At 44.6% G+C, this 21,856-nt stretch overlaps 1 protein-coding gene across 2 annotated transcripts in view; it reads left to right on the top strand.

Annotated features, from left to right (window-relative positions):
- The first annotated feature begins 10,593 nt into the window (after positions 1-10,593).
- LOC126199429 (organic cation transporter protein-like) overlaps positions 10,594-21,856 on the top strand; it is a 194,107-nt gene continuing 182,844 nt past the window's right edge. The window contains exon 1 of one of the 2 annotated variants that reach the window (XM_049936357.1): positions 10,594-10,698. The gene's annotated coding sequence lies outside the window, so the exon portion shown is untranslated. The remainder of the gene's footprint in view (positions 10,699-21,856) is intronic. The other variant, XM_049936365.1, reaches the window with a different exon arrangement.

Genomic DNA, 21,856 nt, shown 5'->3' with positions numbered 1-21,856 from the left:
GTGTGTGATGTCCTTAGGTTAGTTAGGTTTAATTAGTTCTAAGTTCTAGGCGACTGATAACCTCAGAAGTTAAGTCCCATAGTGCTTAGAGCCATTTGAACCATTTTTTGCTCCACAATGATTGCTTTTACGATTGTTCGAGTTCTTGTGGAAGTGTTATCGTGCAACTGTGTCTAGCTTGTGTGATTTCGACTGAGCAGTTATGTTAATGCTGCCTGCGCACTGGAGTTGTCAGTCGGTCGGTTGGGAGAGTCCGGCACGGCGTGTATTTCGGTAGCCTTTGGTGTTGTTCATATTTTTGAGTCGTTATTGCGCCTTGGCTGTATTTAGACGCCAATATTTGAAGACGTAGTGAAGCTGGTATCTTCGTCCTCGCTGACATTTTCCGTTGTCGTGCCGTTGGTCGGGCTGAACGGAATTGATTAGGTAGTTGGTCGGTCCTTCAGCCGTCCCTGGGTCGGGTTGCATCCGCTTCTTTAGTCGTACTCTTGGCTGCCTGTCTCATCAAAGCTTATGTTACACTTACCGCCTCAGGCCGACCCTTGGAACACTTCTGCGCACCACTGTTCTGTTGTTTTTAGATTGTGATTTTATTTTGTCTCAAGTACTGCGCGAGGCCTTCAGCCGTCTATTAATTTAGTTTGTTTTAATTTTAAAATAAGGCCTTCAGCCGACTTAAATTAGGGTTTCAACATTTAATTGTTGAAACTTATTTAAAAAAAGGATGTTTTGATCTATTTCAAATCTTTGTTATTCAGGCTTTAAGCCTTGAGTTGTTCTATGTTCAGTATGTGACCTTCAGCCGAGCATTTACATAAAATTTTGTTTAAATAAGGCCTTCAAAAGTGTGTATTCTGGAAGGAAATTTTAATAACTTTTGTTCGAGTCTTCAGCCGTATTATTTTTGAACGATTTTAAGGGCAAGTGTGATTAAGTGTTTTGGAAAATAAAGTTTGTTTTGTTTTGTGCAAATTACAGTAACTGATTTTGGCCCCTTTCCACAACTATAACCTGATCCGGTCTGTCCTTCGAAAGCAGATTTCACGTCCACCAATGCCCTTTCTTCGTCTCTGGGGTGCACAAAATGCTTACAGAACACCATAAAGAACAGCAAATGGGGGCAACGCTGACATTTCTGGAGGCCTACCACAAACATGGTGATTCATTAATGGATCGAATCGTAACCGGTGACGAAACTTTGGTGATCACGTCAATTCCGAGACAAAATTATAGTCCATGGAATGGGTGCATACAAGGTCCCCCCAAAAACCAAGGAAGCTGATGGCGACAGTGTATTGGGATAGGCAAGGTGTGCAGCCATAAATTCTGCCCGGTACTCTCAAACTTTGACCACAGCCTTAGAAGAGCAGTTCAAAACGAACGCCGAGGAAAGCTGACGTCCAAAATTTTGTTTTTGCATGACAGTGCCCGACCTCACTCGGCAAACCGCACTAAAGAACTCGTTAATTCATTCAAATGGGAAATTTTTTTTTCATCCGCCCTACAGCCCCGATCTTGTACCAAGCGACTTCGACTTGTTTCCCAAGATGAAGAACTGGCTTGCAATGCAGCGCTTTGATGACGACGCGGAACTCCAGGCGGGCGTGACTCCCTGGCTGAAGTCTCAGGCGGCAGAATTTTACGACGAAGGTATTGCAAATCTTGTCCACCGCTATGATAAGTGCCTCAATGTGTTTGGTGACTATGTGGAAAACTGGTATGTCAGTCGTACTTTCAGACTTATACAGGGTGTTACAAAAAGGTACGGCCAAACTTTCAGGAAACTTTCCTCACACAAAAATAAAGAAAAGATGTTATGTGGACATGTGTCCGGAAACGCTTAATTTCCATATTAGAGCTCATTTTAGTTTCGTCAGTATGTACTGTACTTCCTCGATTCACCGCCAGTTGGCCAAATTGAAGGAAGGTAATGTTGACTTCGGTGCTTGTGTTGACATGCGACTCATTGCTCTACAGTACTAGCATCAAGCACATCAGTAAGTAGCATCAACAGGTTAGTATTCATCACGAACATGATTTTGCAGTCAGTGCAATGTTTACAAATGCGGAGTTGGCAGATGCCCATTTGATGTATGGATTAGCACGGGGCAATAGCCGTGGCGCGGTACGTTTGTATCGATACAGATTTCCAGAACGAAGGTGTCCCGACAGGAAGACGTTCGAAGCAATTGATCGGCGTCTTAGAGAGCACGGAACATTCCAGCCTATGACTCGCGACTGGGGAAGACCTAGAACGACGAGGACACCTGCAATGGACGAGGCAATTCTTCGTGCAGTTGACGCTAACCCTAATGTCAGCGTCAGAGAAGTTGCTGCTGTACAAGGTAACGTTGACCACGTCACTGTATGGAGAGTGCTAGGGGAGAACCAGTTGTTTCCGTACCATGTACAGCGTGTGCAGGCACTATCAGCAGCTGATTGGCCTCCACGGGTACACTTCTGCAAATGGTTCCTCCAACAATGTGTCAATCCTCATGTCAGTGCAAATGTTCTCTTTATGGATGAGGCTTCATTCCAACGTGATCAAATTATAAATTTTCACAATCAACATGTGTGGGCTGACGAGAATCCGCACGCAATTGTGCAATCACGTCATCAACACAGATTTTCTCTGAACGTTTGGGCAGGCATTGTTGGTGATGCCTTGATTGGGCCCCATGTTCTTCCACCTACGCTCAATGGAGCACGTTATCATGATTTCATACGGGATACTCTACCAGTGCTGCTAGAAAATGTGCCTTTACAAGTACGACACAACATGTGGTTCATGCACGATGGAGCTCCTGCACATTTCAGTCGAAGTGTTCGTACGCTTCTCAACAACAGATTCGGTGACCGATGGTAGAGGCGGACCAATTCCATGGCCTCCACGCTCTCCTGAACTCAACCCTCTTGACTTTCATTTATAGGGGCATTTGAAAGCTCTTGTCTACGCAACCCCGGTACCAAATGTAGAGCCTCTTCGTGCTCGTATTTTGGACGGCTGTGATACAATACGCCATTCTCCAGGGCTGCATCAGCGCATCAGGGATTCCATGCGACGGAGGGTGGATGCATGTATCCTCGCTAACGGAGGACATTTTGAACATTTCCTGTAACAAAGTGTTTGAAGTCACGCTGGTACGTTCTGTTGCTGTGTGTTTCCATTCCATGATTAATGTGATTTGAAGAGAAGTAATAAAATGAGCTCTAAGATGGAAAGTAAGCGTTTCCGGACACATGTGCACATAACATATTTTCTTTCTTTGTGTGTGAGGAATGTTTCCTGAAAGTTTAGCCGTACCTTTTTGTAACACCCTGTATAATAAAATGTATTTCTTGTACTTTTTTTTAAATGCCAGAACGTTCCCTACTTTCTGAATAGCCCTCGTAATACGAAACTGGCAAGTAGATGTCACGACAGGCGGACCCTCCTGTGTAATAGGAGGCGGGGAGTATTGTGTTGTTAGTAAAGAAGCAGTAACAGTAGAATGCACTGATGAGGAGAGCTCAGCGACTTCGAACACAGGCTAATCACTGGATGTCGCCGAATTAACAGATCCATCAGGGATATTTCAGCCCTTCTAAACCTGTCCAAGCCGAATTTTGGTGATGAGACCGTGAGGTGGAAACACGAACGAAGAACCACCGTTAAACCAAGACAAGCCAGATCTCATGCTCTGACGGACAAGGAGCGTCGAACACTTCGGATGGCAGTTGTAAAACATGGCATGAAATCAGCAGAAGAAATCACTCGTGAGTTTCAAGGTGCTATCAGCAGTTCAGCTAGAGCAATGACAGTGCATAGGGCGTGAAAAGGAATGGAGCACAGTTGCCCAGTAACTCCTCATAAACCACAAGTATTGTAGTTAATGTTAAGCGACACTTAAAGTGATACGAAAACCGACGTCACTGGACGATGGGTGACGAGCAACGAGTGGTGTAGTGATGAATAGCGCTACATCCTATGGCGATCCAATGGAAGGGTCTGTGTTGGGCAAACGTTACCTGTCATCACGGGTAATGCAAAGTGAAGTACGAAGAAGTTTGTGCTACGGTATGGGGATGTTTTTCGTGGTTGAGACGTGGTTTCCTTATTGCGCTTGAGAAAACGGATAAAGGCTGATGAGTCTGCTCACGCAAGACGCTAACATGATTGATAATTTGACTTTTAATAGAAACTGAAACTAATGACTAGAAAGAAAACTGTTAAAATTAACTACGAGGGGCGCCGGCCGCGGTGGTCTAGCGGTTCTGGCGCTGCAGTCCGGAACCGCGGGACTGCTACGGTCGCAGGTTCGAATCCTGCCTCGGGCATGGGTGCGTGTGATGTCCTTAGGTTTAAGTAGTTCTAAGTTCTAGGGGACTTATGACCTAAGATGTTGAGTCCCATAGTGCTCAGAGCCATTTTGAACAATTTTTTTTTTTTTTTTAACTACGAGAGGCGTTTGAAAAGTCCGCGCAAAGCCCGAGAGATGGCACCACCGGCGCATTTCGAGGTTAGTTAGTAGCATCTTTGGAGCCGGCCGCGGTGGTCTCGCGGTTCTAGGCGCACAGTCCGGAACCGTGCGACTGCTACGGTCGCGGGTTCGAATCCTGCCTCGGGCATGGATGTGTGTGATGTCCTTAGGTTAGTTAGGTTTAAGTAGTTCTAAGTTCTAGGGGACTGATGACCACAGCAGTTGAGTCCCATAGTGCTCAGAGCCATTTGAACCATTTTTTTTAGCATCTTTGGAAAGAACTCACACCAAGTTTCAGCCATATGCGAGCGCAGGCTTTCTCGGCGAATTTCATATATGAAGTCTTCACGGGTTGTCAGCCGAGTAGCATCGTCGTCTCGTTGCAACGTTTCGATGGAATGTGTCTCCATCATCTTCGCCTGAAGATGATGGAGACGCATTCCATCGAAACGTTGCTACGAGACGACGATGCTACTCGGCTGACAACCCGTAAAGACTTCATATATAAAAAGTTTCAGCCATATTGGTCTATTTCTTTGTGTTTGCCATTCGTGTGAATCAAGGACATCGAGTGATTGTCAAAAACTCGACGAAAAAGAATTTCGTGTGGTGATTAAACATTGTGAAAGGCAAAACGCCTCAGGAGACTAAAGAGAAGCTTGATAAACATTACGGTGACTCTGCACTTTCGATTAGAACAGTTTATAATGGTTTCAATATTTTCGGAGTGGCCACATGGGCACAAGTGATGCTGAACTTTCTGGACGCCCTGTGGAGGTTACGACTCCAGAAATCATTGATAAAATCCATGATATGGTGATGGTTAACAGAAGAGTTAAGGTGCGTGAGATTGCTAGTGCTGTGGGCATCTCGAATGAACGGGTACATAATATTTTTCATAAACATTTGGACATGAGAAAGCTATCCGCAAGATGGGTTCCGCGATTGTTCACGCTTGACCAAAAACGGAATCGTGTGAAGTGTTGCAACGGTGGTTTGCAGCTGTTCAGGAAGAATCCGCAGGACTTTACGCGTCGTTTCGTTACTGTAGATGAAACATGGATACATTACTATACTCCTGAGAGCCGGCCGAAGTGGCCGTGCGGTTAAAGGCGCTGCAGTCTGGAACCGCAAGACCGCTACGGTCGCAGGTTCGAATCCTGCCTCGGGCATGGATGTTTGTGATGTCCTTAGGTTAGTTAGGTTTAACTAGTTCTAAGTTCTAGGGGACTAATGACCTCAGCAGTTGAGTCCCATAGTGCTCAGAGCCATTTGACCCAAGCCATACTCCTGAGACCAAAGAACAATCTTAACAATGGCTCACCAAGGGAGAATCTGCACCAAAAATGGCGAAGATCATCCCTTCTGCCGGAAAGGTTATGGCTACTGTCTTTTGGGATTCGCAAGGGATAATCCTCAACGACTATCTGGAAAATGCTAAAACTATTATAGGTGCGTATTATTCATCGTTACTGGACCGTTTGAAAACCGAGCTGCAAGAAAAACGCCGGCGATTGGACCACAAAAAAGTCCTTTTCCATCACGACAATGCACCAGCACAAACCTCAGCAGTTGTATGGAAATAGGATTCCAACTCGTTTCACATCCCCCTTATTCTCCAGACTTGACTCCCTCGGACTACTATTTGTTCCCCAATTTGAAGAAATGGCTGGTGGGACAAAGATTTTATTCAGGCGAGGAGGTGACTGCAGCAACTAATAGCTATTTTGCAGACTTGGACAATTCCTATTACTCGGAAGGGATCAACAAATTAGAACAGCGTTGAACGAAGTGTATAAGTCTAGAAGGAGACTATGTCGAAAAATAAAAAAGGTTTACCCAAAACACGTAAGTAGTTTTTATTTTTGCATGGCGCGAGCTGGGTTTCACCCGATCGTCTTTTTCGAAACCCATGCTGATTCCTACGGAGTAGATTTCTAGTCTCCAGAAAAGTCATTATACTCGAACATAATACGTGTTCCAAAATTCTAGAACTGATCGACGTTAGAGATATAGGTCTATAGTTCCGCACATCTGTTCGACGTCCCTTCTTGAAAACGGGGATGACCTGTGCCCTTTTCCAATCCTTTGGAACGCTGCGCCCTTTCAGAGACCTACGGTACACCGCTGCAAGAAGGGGGGCAAGTTCCTTCGCGAACTCTGTGTAAAATCGAACTGGTATCCCGTCAGGTCCAGCGGCCTTTCCGCTTTTGTCGTCTATTTCGATATCTACCAGTTTGTCATCTGTGCGACAATCTATAGAGGGAACTACAGTGCAGTCTTCCTCTGTGAAACAGCTTTGGAAAAAGACATTTAGCATTTCGGCCTTTAGTCTGTCATCCTCTGTTTCAGTACCATTTTGGTCACAGAGTGCCTGGACATTTTGTTTTGATCCACCTACCGCTTTAACATAAGACCAAAATTTCTTAGGATTTTCTGCCAAGTGAGTACATAGAACTTTACTTTCGAATTCATTGAACGTCCCTCGCATAGCCCTCCTCACACTACATTTCGCTTCGCGTAATTTTTATTTGTCTGCAAGGCTTTGTTTATGTTTGCTGTGAAGTTCCCTTTGCTTCCACAGCAGTTTTCTAACTCAGTTGTTGTGCCACGGTGACTCTTTTCCATCTCTTACGATCCTGCTTGGCACATACTCATCTAATGCATATTGTACGATGGTTTTGAACTTTGTCCACTGATCCTCAACACTATCTGCGCTTGAGACAAAACTTTTGTGTTGAGCCGTCAAGTACTCTGAAATCTGCTTTTCGTCACTTTCACTAAACAGAAAAATCTTTCTACCTTTTTTTAATATTTCTATTTACGGCTGAAATCACCGATGCAGTAACCGCTTTATGATCGCTGATTCCCTGTTCTGCGTTAACTGTTTCAAATAGTTCGGGTCTGTTTGTCACCAGAAGGTCTAATATGTTATCGCCACGATTCGGTTCTCTGTTTAACTGCTCAAGGTAGTTTTCAGATAATGCACATAAAAAAATTTCACGCGATTATTTGTCACTGCCACCCGTTATAAACCTTAGAGTCTCGCAGTCTATATCCGGTAAATTAAAATCTCCACCCAGAACTATAACATTGTCGGGAAATCTACTCGAAATATTTTCCAAATTAGTTATTCGTCTTGGCATTGACAGAGTTGTTGGATGTTGTCCTGAGGGATATCGTGCCAAATTCTGTCCAACTGGCGTGTTAGATTGTCAAAATCCCGAGTTTGTTGGCGGGCCCTACCTATAATGCTCCAGCCGTTCTCAATTGGCGGGAGATCCGGCGACCTTACTGGCCACGGTAGCGGTTGGCAACACGGAGTCAAGTGGTACCAACTCTCGCTGGGCGCGGGCGGACATTATCTTGCTGAAATGTAAGCCCAGGATGGCTTGCCATGAAGGGAAACAAAACAGTGCGTAGAGTATCGTCGAAGTACCGCTGTGCTGTAAGGGTGCCGCGGATATTGCCAGAGGGGAAATGAAAAGGCGCCTCAGTCATCACTCCTGATTATCGGTTCGTATGGCGGGCGATAGTGAGGTTGGTATCTCACTGCTGTCTGGACGTCTGCAGGCACGTGTTCGGTGGTCATCGGGGCTCATCACTGAAGACACTTCTACTTCAATGAAATTCCAGGCCGAATGGGTCCGACACAACCGCAAATGGGCTTATTGGTGGACAGCGGTCAATGATAGCGCTGGGGGCGCCCTGAGCTCAACCGCCTTTCTGTGAGCCGCCTATCAATGATCATTGGGGTCAATGGAGCACCAGTTGCATGTCGGATCGTTGATAACGATGAATTCGGGGCTCTGAGAGCCTCTCCCGTGATTTCTCGGTCCTGACATTCTGTCGTCTAAGTCAACCGCTTGCGTCTTGAAGATGTGTTCGTTCGGTCATAGTTCACATATTCTTGCCAACATCATCGAAGAGTGGCACCGCTCGTATCGAAATGTCGAGGGATTCGCTGTTTTTTTCAATTGGATTCACTGAACTCAGCTACACGTCCTCTCTCAACTGCTGACATTTGCGTACGACGCATGTTTTAAAGTAAGTACCGTTTTGCAAATAAAATAAGACGTGCTAAGATATATCAATAATTTTATTTTTACATGAAAGCCCGTACCTTAATCTACGCACTGACGCCATTACAGTCTGATTCTTCCTTGTTTACGTTGTGTACTGAGTGTTTAAGACGCCTCCGATAATCGTGAGTCCCGCCGACTGTGAAGTACGGGCTGTTATAAGATTTCTTAGTGCTAAAGGCCTAAAAGCGATCGATATTCATCGTGAGATCTGTGCAGCTTACGGAGAAAACATTATGAGTGATGGAATGGTAAGAAAGTGGGTGAGAGCTTTTAAATATGGCCGTACAATATGCATCGTTCATGGAAGTTTGGTGCAGGAAGTGGACAATAAGGTGAGAGAAAACAGACGCTTTACAATTTCCTCCTTGCGGGATGACTTTCCTAATGTTTCTCGTAGTGTTTTGTATGGCATTGTGACCGAGCACGTGAATTACCGAAAATTATGCGCACGTTGTGTGCCGAAAATGTTGACAGATGTGCGCAAAACCAAACATTTAGACAGTGCATTGACTTTCCTTGAGCGGTACCATAACGACGGTAATGATTTCTTAAGCCAAACTGTTACGGGCGATGAAACATGGGTGGCCTACGTCACACCAGAATCAAAGCAACAGTCCTTGGAAGTTGAGCAAGGCCATCATTTTGCTGCAAGACAATGCCCGTCCGCATGTGGCGAATCAGACCAAAGATCTTATCACATCTTTTCGGTGGGAAACTCTAGATCATCTTCCGTACAGCCCCGATCTTGCGCCCAGTGACTACCATCTGTTCCTGCACTTGAAGAAACACCTGGGCGGTCAGCGTCTTCAAGACGAAGACGAAGTCAAAAACGGTGGTGATGCAGTGGTTAACAAGTCAGGCGGTAGACTTCTATGAGGAGGGTGTTCAAAAACTGGTACAGCGTTATGACAAGTACCTAAATATTGACGGAAATTATGTAGAAAAGTAAATTAAGGTATAGGCTTTCATATAAAAATAAAATTATTGAGATATCTTAGCATGTCTTTTTTTTAATTTCAAAACGGTACATGCTTAAAAAATACGCCACGTGTATTCTTCAAGCGCCTGTCTGGGAAGTATAGTTACTGTTCAACTGAGTACACGGAATGAAATTCGCAAGGACTTTGTGCCCTGGTATCGACATGTCCCATGTTTACTAAATTTGTGAACAGCGTCGTGTAGTGTGTTTTATGGGATAGTGTACAGCGTACACTAGGGGATGAGCTCGGAGACAATGATTGTTTGCATCACCATAACAATACAGCCTGTCATAAAGCACTATATGGGAAGAAGTGGTTTATGGACAATAACATTGCTGAAATGGATTGGTCTGCCAAGAGTCCCGAACTGAAACCCGTGGAACGTCTTTGAGAGGAGGAAGAGCGTCGACTTCGCTCCAAATCTATCGATAGCGATTGTAGTATTAAAATCACTATAGACAACTGCATGTGATGCACTTCCTGAAATGTATAACAGCTGCTCGCAATCGCAAAAAAAAGTTTCATCATATTTATCGTCGATATTAGTAAACTAGTAAACATCAGTAACGGAGTAGATAAGAAAAGGAACTTTTAGTTCGCTTCCACGGCCTTGAAAGTATAGCAGTTTGCAGGTATGAAAACAGTTGTTCTGGCAGTCAAACAATCGCTTCGTGTCGCGCTTAAAACACTTTTAAACCAATAATGAGGCAAGTATTGTAGAATTCGGTACTTCGTTGGCCGCCTGCTGTCTGGAAAAATTGCACGATGTCTAATCGTACAGCCAAAATACATGTCACGTCAAATTCCTACTTTCCTTTTTCCCTCCATTCTTCACAACCATGATGCTCTTATGTTTGTCATGGCAGACATACTACAAATACCCGCAGCACTATCTTAAATTTTTATTCAGTTTTAGGAAAACCGTTTCTAACTTTTCAAAGTCTAGCATAACGAGGATTTTGAAATGAACAAGCATTTACATGTATTTTATAACAGTGTACTATGGTAACATAACATTGTTTCTCCGTGGAGTATCAACGCCCACTGAATGCCGCTTTCTTTGCGCAGTGTTGGCAGCACTGCACCGCTGTCGCGGTTCGCCGTTCCACATCATCCGGCTGCAGTCGGAACTGGCGGCGTTGACGCAGCGGAATATCTTTTTGTACAACATTGGTAAGTAGGCTTGCCAAACTGCTTTTATGAAAGTGTTATGTGTAATTAGGGCGGCAGACATGCATGTTGTAACACTTTTTTAACTGGCAGGGCGTATTTTTATCCGAATTCTGTGACAGCTTCGGCCACGCGGCTTTTGCTGCGAGGTAATCTGCAGGGCTTCTATGCACTTGGCGTCTTCCATGTTATCAAACAGAGGTGTGTGTGTGTGTGTGTGTGTGTGTGTTTTATCAGGTCTCTTATGCTTGCTCGATCGATTCATATGTCGGAAACTTATAAATAATATACTATTTGTGCGAGGCTTTATTTTAAGCACAATTGTATATACACACGTTTGTGTTTGCGCATGATTCTTTAACTGACATAGATGAAAAACTGTATAAATTAGCTGTTAGCTAAATCAGATGCCTCAGGTACGCGCTTCTTTACAATTTTTTTACCTATGGTTGTTGAGATTCTGCATCATGATATTAGTATGGAAAGATGTCAACCATACCGCGAAAGGACCAGTATTAGGTGGAGAATCTAGGAGTATTATAGAACTCCCTATCTATCACTACCGTAGGGACCACGAATCCAAAATTAGACTAACTACAACAGGCGAGGCATTTAAACTGTTACTTGTCACTCGTTCCACGCGCTAATGGAACGTGAGAAAACGCAACTAGATGGTACAGTGGGTAGTGTCCCTTGCCGTACACTTCATAGAGATGTGAGACTATGAAAGTTGATGCAGATGTAGATAGTAATAGGGGAATACAATGGCCAAACGTCGTTACACAAACACTTTTGAGAACCTCAAAGAAGGCGTTATTATACTTAACCGATAGTCGAGGGTTCGATGCTGCTTCCATGTGAATGAGAAATCTGTCATATGCATAACTGCTTTTCAAAAATTCACAGATAAGGCGCAACATAACACAGATATGCAATAAAATTCTTGTTCCTCTGTATTTGCCACCACTCGCACACTACTGAAGAAAGAAAACTCTGGAGATTATAGCAGTAATAGCCGATGTTTGGTTTCGTGTCAATGCAGTAGCAAGCTTCTACGACGTCCACTTAATCGTTTCAGAGAGTGAGACAGGAAAATTATTATATATACCTTTACAGTTTTTCCTAAAAAAAGACCCAAAGATTGGTTTGTAATCGGCGGTGTCGGTCTTGCAGTTATTACAAGATTTTGTAACTTACGTAATTTAAGAAAATTCTCACCGTCTGACTTGAAGAAATGAAACGCTTCTGATAGAAATACGGAAGGCAAAGTTTCTTAGTGCTGATCACAATCACGACTTGCCACCTGAAGACGAAACACAGCACTCGAAACGCGCGGGACCTGTTAAAGAAGTAGCGACAGTTATTGACCACATCTCTTATCACAACTACGTCACTTTTATGACGCTTTCTTCCCGGTTTTTATCTCGTATTGGAAGATAACTGAAATAAATATAGAAAAGTAAATGTCGTAACGATATATCGAGGTTACGCGACACTGACCTTACAGCATCTACGCGGTCTTCTTGCGTTCGCCGTTTTCGTATTTGTTGCGTCTTTCACCTCCATGCGATGGAGATGGACTAAGCTGGGAGGAAGAAGGGTTTAGTCATGAACAGAGATCATCCTGAAGACACTGACCATCTTTCATGAGTTACACGACACACGAGATGCCACACTGCTTTTGTAAGACAGAAACCAGCTCTTTACTGGGATTACGTTGTTGTTATTATTTGTCTTAGAAATTAAGTTACTGGAAGGTATTTTTTGCGAATCACTGAATGTTATGTAATTTCGAGAGAAGTGAAGAGCAGGGTTTAACGTCCGTCGACGGCGATGTCATTAGAGACGGATCACAAGATCGCATTCGGACAGGAAGAGGAAGGAAATCAGCCGGGCCCTTTCAGCCTGGAATTTGCATGTGGTTTAGGGAAATCACTGAAAACGTAAATCAGGACGATTTCAGTGTGTTAACCTCAGCGCCACCTCGTTAGGTCACGTAGATTCGAGATACTGCTTTATCGAGGTAACAGGACGGCGGCATTCTGGTATGTTTCCTGACAATTTACAAAGCTGTACCACATAATCATCAAGAATTGAACCGTTTCTGGTTAATCCGGTGTAAAATTGTGCCAACGTTCAGGTAAAATTTGACTGAAAGTGTTCTGTACAGTAGTGTTCCATAGTCTTCTCATGGCGTCCATAAGTCATTCTAATTAGCATCTTCAGATGCACCTTGCACATCACCTGAAGACATGTAATATAGTCCCTGACTCACGGCTGTTTACCGTCGTACACCGACATCAAACATTCCATCGATGTCTTTCGATTGCTTCTGAATAAAAGTATTTTTGGATAGTATAATGTCTAACCAAAATTTTCAACTGTTGGTTATTTGGTTGTTATTGGGTTTTGTTTCTATAAATTATGCCTATCATTGCTAACATTTATTTGTAGCCATGTCTTTAATGTGCAGTGAAGTAATAGGTTTTGACAAGAATAGAATCCGTGAGCTAGTCACATCAAAGCTAAGACTTGGTTTTAGACACTTTCTAGAAATATCTTTTTGAAGTTAGGGGCTGCCTAAGCCGAAGCATGAGGTCGTAACACTTGGGTTCACACTCCTAGCTTCCTGTACTTAAAAACACAGACCATCCTTCATATAGATACGTAGCCGAGATAAAACATAATTCCATGTTCATATTCCATAGGTCAAATGCTATCGTTTGATATGCATGGCGATAATATTTCATGGTGGTATTACGGCAATTTTTCTTTATTTTCTTCCTAGTAATGCCACTTTCACGTCCACCCTGTTCAATCAAAACATCCTAGACATAATTTTCATCTATAAAGAAATGACATTCTCCAAAGGATCCCCTTTCGTATTATGAATCACTGAAGCATACAGCACATTGGGCTGCAGCCTAAATTGACAATATATTGGCTAATAATTGCGGTTAGAGTCATGTAATTATTGTGACCTACAGTTCGAAAAATGACGACACAAACCAAACATAAAAAGAAGATGGCTCAGCGGGAGACGGCAGTATGAAGCTAGATGAGACTCGAGATGTACCACACATGTTACATGTTTAGCCTTCAGTTTGTTCGCCTGGTACAGATTTTATATTGACGACACTGATTTGCCATACTGAAATTTTAATTTAAGTTAGTGCTTTGTCTTTGTTTATTTATTGTGAAACTTCTTTATTTAAATGTGTGTGTCTGTACTTAAATTGCTGAATGACTGAGAAGATGAAACTTCTACGTTATTTGATTCTGAAACAGCTGAGTAAAACTGAATGTACAGAGCCTACTTTCTCTTTAAGTTTTCTGATCATGTAAACACTGAGCCCACAATACTTGTATTCTAGCGCAACGCAATCTGACTGCTCAAAAAAATTACAACCTGGCTTCAAATAATTAATTCAAAAGAATGGCCTTGACTAAAAAGAAATCCTAACAATAACCTATACATTTCATTAAGCACTTACCTCACAAAATTCTTCATTACGCGAACTGCTGCAATACAGCGAGCGTCAATATTGCCAGCTAAATAAAAGATTCTAACTACTAACTGCTGGCTGTTCACCTCCAACTGCCCAACAGTACTTCCATCACTGCTGGCGGCTAACTTTCAACTGCCCAACACTACTGGCGAGTAACTTCCAACAAAGAGTCCAGCCGGCCACAGAGTCTCTTACAAAGAAAGCGCAGTCTGAGATCCAACGCAAAGAGTTACACAGCGCTGCCAACAAAGAAGCAGCCCATTTACAATTGATTAAAAAAAAAAAAAGACATACAGCTCGCTTACAGAACAGTTGTGCAACTCAGTCTTGAGTTCTCCTCGAGTGTCTGCGTCCACCATCAATATGGATTAAAGGCCTGGCCAGACAGAATCCGGCCTGCCGCTGCGACGGACGGCGCAGCGGTGGGCCGCGCCCGTCAGCGGCCAGGGACGCCACACAGGCAACGGCCGGCCGGCCGCAGCGACTCTTGATGTGTCAGCTGTGTTACACTGTGGAAGGGGCCGAACCCCATTATTAAGCTTGCATGCGTAGCGCGATTGTCTTGGCCTTAGACGATTTGGAATTCTCACGCGGGACGCGTTATCTTTGTGCGAGTTTATTTATTTATTTTGATTGCAGAAATGAGTAGCTCGCACTAGCGATACGAAATGGCACCAAGAAGAGATGTTGGGTGCACGACATTAATAGCAAGAGAGAAAGCTTACGAGAATACCATCGTCTGTGTATTGATCTAAGAGTCTGACGAAGATAGGTTCTTCAAATATTTTCGTATGGCACGAGAATGTTTCGAGGAAATGCATCGCCTGATAAAAAGGTAGCACCGAGAAGTACACAACGAACTGGAGAAAGCCAATTAATTGATACAAGGCACAGGTTAACCATTTGTTTGAGGTACGTTTTACCGTTTGTAGGCTCTTTGTGCTTCAAACAGAAGTCATATAAATTATTCCATTTCAGTTTTGCTGTATCATATGAAAGGTTCGGCGGAAGAAAGTTCTATCTCACAACGTAGTTACGAGTGGAGTGATAAATTTATTTGCAGTGTTTACGAATACAGCAAACGATAGTAACATCTAGTTCCGTAGCCGGCCGCTGGTGGCCGAGCGGTTCTGGCGCTACAGTCTGGAACCGCGCGACCGCTACGGTCGCAGGTTCGAATCCTGCCTCGGGCATGGATGTGTGTGTTGTTCTTAGGTTAGTTAGGTTTAAGTAGTTCTAAGTTCTAGGTGACTTATGACCTCAGCAGTTGAGTCCCATAGTGCTCAGAGCCATTTGAACCATCTAGTTCCGTATGTCCCGCTAGAGAGACCTTTCTACTTAATAGATTGTTTTGTTTCATTGTATTCATACCATTGTCATTGAATTTAAACAAACATATCTTTGGTCGTTAACTTATCCATTCGTTCTATCGGCATAACAGATTTTAATCTTTTCCAGATACTTGACTACAGGCGACAGTCACCAGACCATAGCTTTTTCTTTTCGGTTAGGACGTTCAACAGTCTCAGATATTGTGAAATAAGTGTGCCAGGCAATATGGACTGTTCTACAGCCCAAGTATTTATTTACATACTCCTACAACAGAGATGTGGAAGAAATCTGAAGAAGGATTTCTAGAACTTTGGGGGTTTCCGGACTGCCTTGGAAGCATAGACGGAAAGCCTATCAGGTTAAAATGCCCGAAGGATAGTGGATCTCAGTTCTTCTGTTACAAACAGTTCTTTTAGCTAGTTCTCCTGGCGATCGTTGATCCATACTACGGAGTTTACAGTAGTTGATATTGGAAGTTATGGACGTCACAGTGACAACACTATTTCTGAGAATTCAGCTTTCTATCAAGAGTATATCGAGGGCAAAAGTATTCTACCTCCAAATCAGGATCGCGTGTATCGTTCAAAAAGTTGTATTGTCTCACCTCCTCTATAAGTCTTTCTGTGTCCATGATGCATGCCCAACGAGCTGCAAGACAAAAACCGCCTCACGCCGCTGCTTCCAGTGTGACCACAGAGCGGTTGAGTGCGCCAACGGAGGTAAGCAGCCGCTCCGGCTTGAAGCGAATCTGTAATCTGTGACAACCCGGCGGCGGCCGCTGCGGCAGGCCGGCTGCCGGTGCGTCAAAGCCGCACTCTGTGTGACCGCCGCCATACAGTAACGAGAGATTCAACAGTGCGGCCTGCCGACTGCGGTTCAAGGCCACAGGCCGGACGGCCAGGCCGCATTCTGTCTGGCCAGGCCTTAAAGGAAGACATAAAAAAAAAATCACGAACGTACCTTTACATTTGTTACCTGTCGTTTCGATCAGTACAAGTGTATTACGGAAAAGAGCCCCGAGCTTAGAAGGGAATCCTTGCAAAACAAAATAATTTCCAAGAATGATTGCCTATCGAAGTCGCGGGGTCCATACGATACATATCGATCATGCGGCTCTGGTGGCAGCCGTTATGATCAATTATTTGTGATCGTCGTTTTTATCTGTTTTCCGTCGTTCCCTTAGTTGCAATAAGTTACACACTTCTGCGAATTAATGGAAAAAAGGGAATTGTTCGCGTAGCGTACGCATCACTTGGACTTTCACATGAGGACAACATCGACGACGAGTAAGGTAAGTCATCTCCTTTGTAATTACAAGTATTTTTTGTAACGGTCTTCTTTTGTCATTGCTGTAGTGACCACCGTAAACAGACACATAACGCCCGCCACCAGAGTAGTGTGATCCATTTAGGATCGTACATGCTGTATGTATCGTTTGGGCCCCACGATTTCGATAGGCAATCATTTTTGGAAATTACCAACAAAAGACTTATCTTAATAGCAGACACTACAGAGGATGATTAGAGAGCTAGGATTTGCCACCGACTGCAGAATGAAAACACTACTCCAACATTCATCTCGCCTAAGGTCAATGGCCTTGCCAAGCAGGATGCACCAGTTCTCGCCAAAATTTAACACTTTCGGTCCGATTAGTACCAGAATTTTTTTTTTTTTTAGTAATGTCTTCTGCCTGGTTTGAGTGGCCCGTCACGAATTCCTTTACTGTGCCGACCTCTTTATCTCAGAGTAGCACTTGCAACCTAGGTCCTCAGTTACTTGCTGGATTTATTCCAGTCTCTGTCTTCCTCTACAGCTCCCTGCATTGCCATGGAAGTTACTCCGTGATGTAACAGATGTCCTTCAAATCTGTCCCACCTTCTTGTCAGTGTTTTCCATATATTCCTTTCATCGCCGATTCTGCGGAGAACCTTCTCGTTCCTCCCTTATCAGGACATATAATCTCCAAAATAGCACGACATTATTATTTATTACGACGTCATTATTTATTATTAACATCGCGATTAATGACAAATTAAGGGAGACTATCATTTTTCCGTTGCTGCATTTGCGGATGGAATAGGAAATGAAATAACTAGCTGTAGTACAATGTAACCCCGACATGCGCTGTACAGTGGATTGTATTGGGGAATAAAAGACACAGTTAGGGGAGAATACGAGCTCGGTAGTAGGAATGAAAGAGGAGAAAGAGTTACGCGATACATTTTAGCTATTTATGCCAAATGCGCTTTTCAAAAAGAAGGAGGTAAACTTGGAAAAGGATGGAAACACGGAACGATAGCAGCTAGATTACATCACAGTGAGAAAGTCATCCCCCAAATCAGTTACTGCATTGTAGGACTACCAGCGAGCAGATACAGGCACAGATCACAATTTCGTAATGACGAAGAAAAGGCTGAATTTATACAAAAAAAGGCTCTTTTTTTTTTTTTTTTTTTTTTTTTTTTTTTTTTTTTTTTTTTTTTTTAATAGAGGTGGGGCCCCTCCACGCCCGCACCAACGTGGTGACCAAACCAAGAGTTCTGCTGTCACCTCCGTCAACATGTTAGTTATCTAGTAAGTGGATCACAGGATGCTGGGCTGTGATGTTATCCGTGCGTCTGGGTAAGACTACGCATTGACACGGTCCATCAGGTGATAGATAGTGGACGAAACGCGAGTGAGGGTAGCGATTTGAAGAGCAGAGGGAAAAAAGCGCCAAGGCTCGTGCCGTGGGAAAAAAAGCCTCTGCGACAGTGGGATGGGTAGTAAGAGCAGTAGTGGCTTACTAGCTGCGATAGTTCATGCAAGGTTGGATTTGTTAGTATAGGTATCATGCATCATTACCGTGGCAAGCGATGGCGATGTATCCCAGTTGCTGCAGCCGCTACATTCCTGGAACAATCAGGATCGTTATATAGTAGTGGGAGATCGGCCATAGATCATCTCACTGTGTGGGGGATGTGTGGAGCTTGTCTGCATGCAGTGTACGGTACGGCTTCCCTGCGTGGTGCCAGTTATTCGGCAGTGTATTCCAGCTGGATATCCAGTAATGGCTTCTGATTAACAGGGGCTCACCTGTACCGTTGTGTTTGCGTGTGCTTGGCCATAGATGTTAGGTTCTTACAAGAATGTCTTTTGGTCTTTTATGTTTCCATCTATGGTTGTGGTCGTAGTTCCCCAGATTCAGAATAAACGGGTTCTGCGTATGTCTGGAGTTTCTGTATAGTCTTGTGGTTAGTTTGTGGATTACCTCCGTGAGAGTCTCAAGTCGGTATTCCCTGTGAAGGTCCGCGAGGCGTGTGTATCGTGGAGCATTGCTTATGATTTTGAGTACTTTGTTTTGTATGAGCTGCAGACGGCGCAGGCGTGTAGGCGCAGCGTATCCCCAGACAGGAGCTGCGTACGTCATCTGGGGTCGAATAAGTGTCATGTACATGGACCTCGATACCCTTCTGTTCAGTGTGCTACGCCTGTTGAGCATAGGGTAGAGCTGTTCGAGCCTCGCGCTAGCTCGGTTGGTCATGTGTTGTATGTGGGCCCCCCAGAGTAATTTCCGGTCCAACCAGACACCGAGGTATTTGACTTTCTCAAGGAAACATATTTGGCGTGCATGTAGAGTTATTGGTCTGCAGTATCGGTGATTGCGCAATTGCTTCGGTCTTCTAGTGAACAGAACGGCTTCGCACTTGTCGACGTTTACTCTTACACGCCATTTCTCCAACCAAGGCTCAGCCACTCTGAGTGCAGTCTGTAAGCGTGACGTAATGTTTGATGGTTTCCAATCTTACGCGAGGATGGCTGTGTCATCCGTGTAGATTGCCATCGTTGTGTTGTGTGTGGTTGGGAGATCGTTTATGTAGAGGTTAAACAGTAGGGGCCCTAGGATGCTTCCCTGGGGTACTCCCGCGTGTATACCGTGTCGTGTTGATTGTTTTCCCTGCAGTGTAGAAACTCCTGTCTGTGAGGTATGAGTTTATTAGACGCTCCAGCCGTTGTGCCATAGACGGTCGAAAGCCTTTTCGATGTCCAGGAACACCGCCCCTGTAGCTTTGTTTATGTTGAAGCCATGTGTTATATGTTCAACGACCCGTAAGAGTGGTTGTGTTGTGGTGATTCCTGAAGCCGAATTGCTCCGATCTCAGGATGTCATTTGTTATGCAGTGCCTAGTGATGCACTTGAGAATCACCTTCTCAACAATCTTACTGAGCGAGCTCAGAAGGCTGATGGGTCGGTAATTTTGTGGAAGGCTTTGGTCTTTCCCCGGATTCCTGAACATCAGGACCTTGGCCGTCTTCCAAAAGGCGGGGAAGTGTTGGTGTTTTAGTATGGCATTCGTTATGTGTGTTAGGTACTCAGTAGCTTTATCCGTGAACTCCTGGAGGACACGGTTTTGAATGCCATCATGATCAGGGGCTTTCCTAGCAGCGGAATGCATTATAGCCCAGAGGAGACTTCGGCTGTGCTAGCATGTCGAATGTCGTCGCGCGATGGTTGGGCTAGAATGCGTGTAACCTCCTGGTCAGTAGCTAGTGTGAACACTGGATCTAATGGTACCAGGTTCGGTGTGAATGACGCTGCGAGTGTGCGGGCCATTAGTTCTGCTTTCTCTTCCGCTGAGTATGCAGGTCCGTCAGGCCCTTGAAGCGTTGGGGTATATATTTTCTCCCTGGTGAAGTGTCGGGCTAGTTGCCACACGCCAGGTTGCGTGGTGTCCAGCCCTTCGAGTTTTTGGTTCCACTGTTGTGTTCTATGTGTATTTTATCGTGTATGATGCCCTGTAGCCTGTTAATGTGCCGTTTGAAGTACTGACGCCTGGTACGCTGCCATTGTCTCCTGAGGCGATTCCTCATTGAGATTAGGCCCAGGATTTCCTGGGGCAGGGCCGCACTGCGTTGTTGTGAGGTGCGATCAGGTATGGTACCCGCCATTGCGTCCTAGACGGCGTTAGTGAGGGTTTCTACTGTCTCGTCAATTTGTACTGTTTCGTTAATTTCATGTATGAGTGGGACGTGGCTATCGAGCGTTTGCTTGAACAATGTCCAATTCGCACGCCCGTAGTCCAACATCTTGTGTTGTTCCATGTGCTGCAGTGTTTCCTCAATGTATAGTATTACAGGTTGGTGGTTTGAGGGCAGATCGTTTTCAACGTGTCGATGTAATTCCCTTGATGAGGGCCATATCTAACTCGTCTGGCCTGTGTCCCCTCTGATAGGGAATGTGCTTCGGTTCAGTCGGCGCTAGTATAATGTAGTTTCTGCCTAGTGAATGTTCATACAGTTTTTTGCCGTTGGGATTTCGTATGCGTGAATTACATTCTGGGTGTTTTGCGTTCAGATCTCCAGCGACTATTACTCGCGGTGAGATGTTGAGTAGTGTGCTGATATCGCGTGTTGAAATGCCTACGGGACTGTTGTATACCGATATCAGTGTGGTGCAGGCTCCGTTGAGCTTGACTCTGACGGCCGTAGCCTCGATTTTTTCCAGTTCAGGGAGCTCTATGTTAGTGTGCTCAATGTCTCTGTGTATGACGATTACAGTTCCACCTGCCAAGGCGTCGCCCGGTCGGTCGGCACGATAGACGCAGTAGCCAGGAAAGTTAAATTGTTTGTGCGGTTTAAGCTTAGTCTCGCTCAGTAGCGCGACTAGGATTCCCTTGCGCTCCATGAACGCGCCAAATTATGCCCTTTTGTTGTCGATCGAGTCTGCATTCCAGAACAGGATCTGTGATAGTGTGTGTGGGTTTGCGTTACGGGCCGGGTGTGGTATGTTATTCATGTAAGAGTGTGAAAGAGTGTTGTGTATGACAGCCCAGTATTGCACGGGTTCGGCGCTCATGAGCTGGATGATGAGTGTAGTGACGGCCGTCAGCACCTTGGTAAGGATTTGAACGGTCGTGTGTCGAGGGAATAGTGTTTCCAGTATTCCCCCAGGTGATGTGTTGGTGTTGGGTGTGGCAGCCTGAGGTGCGGTCGTAGAGTTAGCGGCCGCTTGTGCGGGTATTGGTGTGTTGTTAGGAGTGGCATTTGTGTTTATGTTTTGTGACAGAGGTTGTGGCGCCTGTGTTACTTCTGTTGTGAGGGGGATGGTAGTGTGGGTTACAGTCTCGATGTCTTGTTGACTGTTTTCCTGTGTGTTATTGGTCTGTTGTTGCTGGGTGGCCTGTTGTGGTGATTTGGTGTTCCCCGCCCTGTGTTTACGTGTACGTCTATTCCTCCTCTGGGCTTGGGGTTCTGGGAGTTCTTGTGTGGGTGTGTTTTCCTGTATAGCGTGCGTTTCTTCGCAGCACGTGACTTCCGGGAGTGGGGTCGTGTTGTTTGGG

Source organism: Schistocerca nitens, chromosome 1 (genome assembly GCF_023898315.1).
Source record: "Schistocerca nitens isolate TAMUIC-IGC-003100 chromosome 1, iqSchNite1.1, whole genome shotgun sequence".
NCBI lineage: Eukaryota > Metazoa > Arthropoda > Insecta > Orthoptera > Acrididae > Schistocerca > Schistocerca nitens.
The sequence above is the reverse complement of the archived record's forward strand: the minus strand, read 5'-3'. Positions and strand labels throughout refer to the sequence as shown.